The sequence below is a fragment of the Manacus candei genome, unplaced genomic scaffold, assembly GCF_025592945.1.
Source record: "Manacus candei isolate 608988 ecotype Guabito, Panama unplaced genomic scaffold, ASM2559294v1 h1tg000050l, whole genome shotgun sequence".
NCBI classification, from domain to species: Eukaryota; Metazoa; Chordata; class Aves; order Passeriformes; family Pipridae; genus Manacus; species Manacus candei.
The window spans coordinates 6,801,032-6,809,583 of record NW_026138098.1 but is presented as its reverse complement, the minus strand read 5'-3'; the positions used below and the strand labels follow the sequence as shown (position 1 = coordinate 6,809,583).

Here is an 8,552-nt window from a genome sequence, read left to right as displayed (position 1 = left end):
AGCCCTTGAGCAGCCCAGCCCCATTTTGGGGACTGCAGGAGGGCCCCTTGGGCACTGTGGAACAAAGGAACTGATGGTGGGAGCTCATCCAGTGCATGGGCCTTCCCACTGAGCACTGCAAACCAGCCTGGAAAGGATAATACCTTCTGACTTGGTCTCTTGAAACAAGAAGACGTTGCCTGTGGGAGCAGAGGATGGAAAGCTGTTATGGGCATCTGAATTTTCTTGGCCTCAATGAGGGTGGAAGATCATGGAGTCATGGAATGGTTTGGGTTGGAAGGGACCTCAAAGCCCATCTCATTCCATCCCCTGCCATGGGCAGGGACACCTTCCACTAGCCCAGGTTGCTCCAAGCCCCGTACAACCTGGCCTTGGACACTTCCAGGGATGGGGCAGCCACAGCTTCTCTGGGCAACCTGTGCCAGGGCCTCCCCACCCTCACAGCCAAGAATTTCTTCCCAATATCCGATCTAACCCTGCTCTCTGGCATTGGGAAGCCATTTCCCCTTGTCCTGTCCCTCCATCCCTTGTTCCAAGTCCCTCCCTGGAGCCCCTTTAGGCCCTGGAAGGGGTTCTAATGTCTCCCTGGAGCCTTCTCTTCTCCAGGTGAACACCCCCAGCTCTCCCAGCTTGGCTCCAGAGCAGAGGGGCTTCAGCCCTTGGAGCATCTCTATGGTCTTCTCTGGACCTGCTCCAGTAGCTCCATGTCCTTATTTTGTTGGTGGCCTCAGAGCTGGATGCAGTTCAATGTTCTTAATCTGGGGTATTTTAGAAAAAATAAAGGAAATCTTGGAAAAAAGAAAGTAAATCAGTAAGTCTGGGCATCCATGGTTATGCTGAGCTATCCTGGTGTGCTTTGATGCCAAGTTTATAAACACTAGCTCATGATCCTTGGGTAAAAAATGTAATTTGAGATGAAATTATTATTATTAGCATTGATGAGTGTGACAGAGAGTGTTCTGGAACAGCAGCTGAAGCCAACACATCGTTATCCACAATGTCCATGTTTCATCTCTCCTTGGCAATAGTGAACTGTGTTTGCTCTTCAGATTGTAAGTATGAGATGTAATTTGAATTTTTAGGATTTATTAAAGTCAAAGAAAAAGACAGTGGTTTAGGAATCACTGAGAACACTGTTCTTAAGAGGGAGGAATTCACCTGAGCAGCAGATTAAACCTTCCAGGTGGAATTCATTTGTGGTCAGTCCAGAGGGTTATAAACAGCTTTGCTCTAAGATCTTAAGATTTCCAGAACAGAATTCCCATCACTGGTGAGCCCAGGGGAGAAGGCATGTGAGCAAAACACCACGGGTATCTCCTCTATCTGCCTGGGAGGCACAAGATCTACATTTGGAATGTGGACTGGAGCGTGTCCAGGGAAGGGAACAGAGCTGGGGAAGGGTCTGGAGCACCAGGAGCAGCTGAGGGAGCTGGGGGGGCTCAGCCTGGAGAAAAGGAGGCTCAGGGGGGACCTTCTCACTCTCTGCAACTCCTTGACAGGAGGGGGGAGCTGGGAGGGGTTCGGGCTCTGCTCACAGGGAACGAGGGATAGGACAAGGGGAAAGAGCTTCAAGCTGTGCCACGGAGGGTTCAGGTTGGATGTTGGGGAAAATGTCTTTGTGGAAAGGGCTGTCCAGCCCTGGCACAGCTGCCCAGGGCAGTGGTGGAGTCCCCACCCCTGAAGGGATTTAAAAGCCATGCGGATGTAGCACCTGGGGACATGGGTTATTGGAGGCCTTGGCAATGCTGGGAGTGGTTGGACTTGGTGATCTCAGAGGGCTTTTCCAACCTGAACAACTCTGTGATTTTCTGATTTGCCAGTCTGGGAGCTCTCCTGGCTCTGTGCAGGTTTCTCAGCCACCTCCCAACACATCTCCAGCAGAGCCTCCCTGATAATGAGCCCTGCAGCCAGTTTAGGCAGTTGAGCCAGTTCTCCACCCCAGTGCCTCGGGCCCTGCCCCAGGTGAACAGGACACCTTTGCTCTCCCAAAGTTCCTTTTCCCCTCCCCAAAATGGACCTTTTGCCCAGTTTTTCCCCCCTCAGATTGGGGAGGAGGGGGGGGGGCACCAGGAGCAGCACTGCCAGGAGCTTTGATGGCTCAGGCCTCTGCTGGGAGCTGAGCTGGCATTTTGCAGCATCTATTTCTAATGCTGGCCAAATCTAAATAGGTCCATTACAGTTCCATTGTGGTGAGAAGTGAATGACTTGGTTTAGAGCAAACAGAGTCCAAGATGCCTCCTTGGCATTGCCCCTGGAGTTGTGGAGGGAGGCTGGCTCTTCTTTCCCTGACAGAAGCTCTCGTGCTTGTGGGCAAATTAAACTGTTGTGAAAGAGAAATTAGTGTTAAACAGCACAGCCTGGGCCAGCTGAATTTGTACTTTTCACTGGTGACTTTTTTGTTTTGCACACAGGAAGGAAAATTTTCTGTAAGAATCAACATGAGAAGTTTTTTGTCAGTGGAAAAAACTTGACTATGGAGCACCCCAGGATATTGACTAATGAAAGTTTAGGTGCTTCTACTAATTTCTATAATATGTATATTTAAGTACTTACTAGATCCGCAGTAGTTACTGGAACTTGATGGCCTATGAAGGAAATAAAATATAAAGCTTTGACCACTCCTCAGAAGAGGAAAGTGGAAACATGGAATCTCTAGAAACAAATGTCTCTGTATTGTAAATGAAAATGTCTTTATTATAATAACAGGAAAACATTTTGGCATGTAATTGTAAAACATAGTATGTACAATATATACATTTGCATGTACATATGGACAATACAGTTAATTTATCTGATTCTGCTTCTTAAGGCAGTATCCCTCCAAATCTGCCAGCTCAGCTCCAGGGCTTTAATAGCAGGACATACCTTCCCTGGGTGTGAATGTGGTATAGGTTTGGTCATAGAATTGTGGAATGATTTGGGTTGTAAGGGACACACAGTCCTTGCACCCTCCTGTACAGCCACAAATTCCTTCAGGAATTTCCCCATGGGATCTCCTGCGGTGCTGTTCTTGCTCATGCTGGAATGCTTCAGAAAGTTAATTTATTTTCTTCCGTGGACGTTATCCATGTTTTGTAAATAAAAAATAAGGTACAGAAAGACTGAGATCAAAAGCATTAATTTCACACATTGTGACATGCCCCAGAGCAGCTTTTTCAGACAACATGGTACTATAATTACTCCCATATTTAATAATAGAAATTATAAAATACAGTACTGGAAGGGATATCAGGTCATGTAGTAATTCCTCTTGCCCTGGGTACAAGAAACCCTGGGATATCCAGGCAGGAAAAATGACTAAACTTATTTATCTAAAAGAATTATTTACAATCCCTTTTTTTAAGATTTGTGTACGATTTATTTTTTAAAATTATTTATTTAAAAGAATAAGTTCTGATATTAAAACTTAGGATGTAATTTCATCTTGGCTATGTCTTCGCTTCAAGCACCACACAGAAATTATATTCCAGAAGCTCCTTTCCCAGCTGTATTTAGAGCAATCTGTGATGTTGGGGTTTTTGCATGTGAGAGCTGAGCTGCCACATGATTGTGTCACTAATAAAAGCTCATCCATCCACAAAGGTTCCTTTAAAGTTCTCTGAAGTGAAGGCAGGAAGGAAAATCTGCACTGAGGGAAGTGTAGGCCTGATGCAAATGTATTTTTCATTCTAGCACCATTCTCACTAATGATTATGACACTGTTGTTCTTTCGGGGAGATAAAGCCTGACTGATACATAAATATCTTCCCTTTTTTGGGATAACTTTGATTCACAGCCACCAGACTTGCTGTTGCAGTTGTGCCACAGGCTTCAGTCCTTTTTTCCTCTCCTCCAAATTTTGCCAGTCACCAGGTTTTTTGGTGTGGACAGGACTGAGGGCTGGTGAGGAACTACTAGAAGACATTGAGGGGACAAGGGGGAATGGATTTAAGTTGAAAGAGGGTAGATTTAGATGGATATTGGGAAGGAATTCCTCCCTGGGAGGGTGGTGAGGCCCTGGCACAGGTTGCCCAGAGAAGCTGTGGCTGCCCCATCCCTGGAAGTGTCCAAGGCCAGGTTGGATGTGGCTTGGAGCAACCTGGTCTAGTGGAACATGTCCCTGCCCATGGCAGGGGGTGGAATGAGATAAGATTTCAGATTCCTTCCAACCCAAACCATTCCATAATCCATAAATCCTGTGCACCACTGAGCACTGCCATGGGGTGTCCGTGACCAGCTGGGCCAAGGAAGTTCTGCATTTCAAACTGACATTTGGTATTGAAGGGACTTTGGTTCCTGACAGCCAGGACACCAATTGTTCTTCAGAAATCTACCTAATTTATTTGAAACAATAAATGCACTACTGTTCTTGTAAGAAAGGCAAAGAAAAGATTTTGCAGACTAAGCAGAGCCCAGCACTTTATCTCAGGCTTTGTTTAAGGGAAGGGAAAAGCAGATTAATAGTCCAACGTTTGCTGCCTCTTTTGTGGTAAAGGCATAAATGCTATTTCAATTCTTTTAACTTATATAACTATCTATCTCTGTGCTGCCTGTGAAGCTGTGGTAAGTGCACATCTAAACTGACTGAAAGGGTTTTTTCAGGGAAGGTTGTTCATCATGAGATGTATCTGAGAGTCGGGGCAATGAGAGACTGCTGGGGAGGGATAATCAGTAGCAGACAGCAACAGAGCCATGGCCCTGGTTCTTGTACCTCTCTGCTGAGCATGTGGTGACTGTATGACCTGAAGTACAAAAAATGAAGTATCTACTTGTGAGCTAATAATTGGTACTTCTGAGAACCTGCCCTCGGTCAATCACAGAATTGTTAAGGTTGAAAAAGACCTGTAATAGCATCAAATCCAACGGTCAACTCAGCACCACATTATACCTTGTCCCCAAGTGCCACATCCATGCATGTTTTCAACACCTCCAGGGATGGCGACTCCACCACTGCCCCTTCAGTGGAAAATTTCCAGTGCTGTATTTACATTTTCAATTCTTTCCACGGTTATTAGTGACTGTTGCTCACTGTAGTAAAGTACTGTTTGCCTAAAGTAACACCAAATCAACAATTTCAAGGTGACACTGAGAGTCCAAAGCCAAAGTTAAAATGTTCAGGAATCTGCTCTCTGACTCAAAGACATCTATAATAACGTCCAAGACAGGTAAACGATGGGATTGCAATTCAGATGGTGAGCACACGTTTGGGAATGCCCAGGTCAGCAGGGCCTCTCTCAGGAGCAGAATGGTTTGAACGGGCAGGACAAATGAATCCAGTTGTTAATAAACCAAGACAATTGCAAAGGCAAAAGCGGCCAAAAGTGGCTACAGGATTTCTGTGAACTCCAATGAGGTGTTGGAAAGACGTCTAATAGACAAATGTCATCTTTGAGCAATTAAACCAGAATATAGTAAAGAGAAATTGTTGAGTAAAGAAAGTCCAATGATTTTTTTTTTCAAATGTTTAAACTTAAAAAAAAAATAATAATAAATGCATCAGTCATGGTAAAGGTGGTGTTTTACCCATCAGCTTCCACCCACCCTGCTGTGGGGCGGAGGGTTTGGGGAGTGAATTGTAAATCTGACACAAACCCCCTGTTTGCTGTTTGATCCTGTGATCACAAAGAAGAGGACTGACAGCACGAGCAAGTATTACAAGATGGTAACAACTCTGCTTTAATACATTTTTAATGCTGAAAAAGAGGTGGTGTGGAGCCAGTGGGAGATTTTACGAGGGAGTTTTAGTGCCTGTCGCTGTGGCAATAGGAAGTTATACCCTTCCTTGCACAGGTTAAGAATACTTTGCTGTGACTTACACCTGCATTTGCATTGCATTGATGGCATTTCCAAAGATCATAACATCAGCAGATAAGAGTTTTACTTCCATGGCAAAGATAAAATATAGTGTGTGAGTATATGTTTTAATGATATCGGTGTTAGCTCTGGTTATAGAAACAGCTGAACCAGTTTTACAGGCATGGAATCATGGAATGGTTTGGGTTGAAAGGGACCTCAAAGACCAGCTAGTTCCAAATCCCCTGCCATGGGCAGGGACACCTTTCAGAGGATCAAGCCCCATCCAACCCAGCCTTGGACACTTCCAGGGATGGGGCAGCCGCAACCTTTTGCTGAAGTTTTTGAAGCAGATGCTGCTTAAGGATATTTAAACACCAGTGATGTGGAAATACGGATCTGGAGAGATGGGAGAAATCAGTACTTTTTCTGGATAGAAACTCTGTAATCTTCATCCCTCAGACTGGGATCAGGGGTGTGTCCCATGGGAAGAGCCACTGCAGGGGTTTGGGAGGCCTCAGCTGGATGCAAAAGCTCATTTGGGGTTCCTGCCCTCACCAGGGCACTGAATCCCTTGGGAATACACAGTCTGGGCAGGTACTTGGTTCTGCCCTGTTTTTTGCAGATATTCAACATGCTGGAAAAACAAGGAGGAAAACAAAGTATACAATTGCAATATTAATTTTATTTCCTGTCCTGAACATTCTGTTTTTAGGAACAGAATGAGGAATTCACCCAACTGGAAAATAGACCAACATGAGGAGATACCTCTGCTTTTAGGAGTTAGCAGAAAAATCACAGTTTAAAATTCCTGTTTATTCATTGCACATATAGAGCTACGTGGGTTTTTCTTTCCATAAATTTATCTTGTTCACACTTCATTATTCTCAGAAACATAAATACAAGGAAGCAAAGGAAGAGCAGAAGTGGAATGCACCAAAAACTGCTGCTGAACCACATCTGAATTATGCAGCATCTCTTTAAAGGTTCATTAGCAGTTGTTACACACAGCAGTGGTTGGGCTCTATTTGCCAGCCCCACTCATCCACGGAGGCTGCACATCCTTCACTGGCTCTGTTTAACATGTATTTGAATAAAAACTGCACAAGGCACAGTCAACAATCCTGGAGCTAAAGCTGCTGCCAGAAATATCAAAGTACAAAGTTCAATGGGGTTTATTCCGAGACCTGGAATTGAGGGATCACAGAGCCATGGCCATGGAGTGATAGATCACAGACAGCAAGGAGTGATGGTGGCTGGAGATCCCCTTCTAGGGCAAAAAAGGGATTAAAATTTCACATACAGTGACGTTTTGTGGCCCTGCATATGTTGGAGACACATTTTTGTGGGCACTTGGGCAGTGGGGGATCCTTCCAAGCACAGGGACTCCCAAAACCTGAAGATTTCCAGAGATGGGAAAGTTCATAGAGTTATAGAAGTGCAGAAGACTCAGGTTGCAAGGGTCCTTAAAGCTCATCTTGTTCCACTCCCTGCCATGGGCAGGGACACCTTCCACTGGACCAGGCAGCTCCAAGCCCCTTCCAACCTGGCCTTGGTATTATTAGTGGTTGCTAATGAGTTCATACAAGGCAGGTTGCTCAAGTTCTTCCCATGGACAGTGAACTGGGTCTGTGGACATGGATCCTGCTTTCATCCTTTGCAAGTGCACAGAAAAGCCCCATCAGTGTAGTGGGATCCAATGGCTTTCCAGACCCCAGCAGTGGGACATAGAGTGTTACTATCACAACAGTTTAGGGAGAAACAAATTCCAAGCACTTTGTTTCACTCAGAGGAAACCTATTAGCTTCTCAGTAATAGGTGGAAATGAAATTTAAATCCCTGTAAAAGACAATTGCATAGTTAAAAATACATTTGGTACTTTGCAGGTTTTCTTTCATTATTCTGTTTAAGAAAAGAGCCAAAATGTGTCTCTGTGTGTGTGTATGTGTGTGTGTGTGTGTGTATGTGTGTGGTCTGAGCCTCCTACCAGCTCCACCAAAGCCAGTTTGCAGCACCTGAATGACATTTATTTCCTGCAGAAATATTATTTGTCTCTCATGCTCTGGAAAATGTAAATTTTCCATGTGTTTTATCCATTCAGAAGTGCACTCAACACTAAAAGCCAAAGAAATACCCAACCTTCCGTGGGCATGAGGAACAGTGTGGTGGGAATAACTTAGGAGCCAATGCCCTGAATCAGGGGAATGGAAGTTGGTGTCTCAACAAGAGGTGGTTGTGCTGCTTATTTGTCACAGATCCCCAGGAGGAAATTGGCCCTGAATTCCTTAAAAGTTTTTACATCTTCTCCATTCAAGAGACTGAATAAAAATTAGCAACCCACCAATATTTGGTTTTGATTTTCAATACAAACTCTCTTTTGCTGCTATTTAGAGGGTTAGATGTGATCCAGTGATTTTCTTCCTTTTGTGAATTTTCTGCCTTAGATGAAATAACTGTTGTTGGAAAAATTTCTCCTGGTTGGCTGCCAAATCCTGCACCAAATAACTAAACATTGATTTTTTTTTTTATTTCTCACAGATTATTCTGAGGGAGAGATGCTACTTTGTAGTGAATGTATGCAAAAGGGACAAAGGCATCTGTAACCATCAAAACAAGAGCAAATAAATGCTGGTTTAAGAGGTAGATTCCTGACGGATCTTTGTGAGCAGAAAAGCTGATGGAAGTACAGATAATGCCAATAACTGACAAAATGCTTGGCCTCTGCAGGAATCTGCAGCTCTGAGATCAGCTCTGTGTTTTGTAATAGAAATGGGAATTGT

General features: G+C 44.3%; 1 long non-coding RNA gene across 1 annotated transcript in view; it reads right to left on the bottom strand.

Annotated features, from left to right (window-relative positions):
• Window positions 1-272: 272 nt before the first annotated feature.
• The window catches only part of LOC127477217 (uncharacterized), a 94,097-nt gene continuing 85,817 nt past the window's right edge, over window positions 273-8,552 (bottom strand). The window contains exon 3 of the long non-coding RNA XR_007906892.1: window positions 273-328. This is a non-coding gene — a long non-coding RNA (uncharacterized LOC127477217). The remainder of the gene's footprint in view (window positions 329-8,552) is intronic.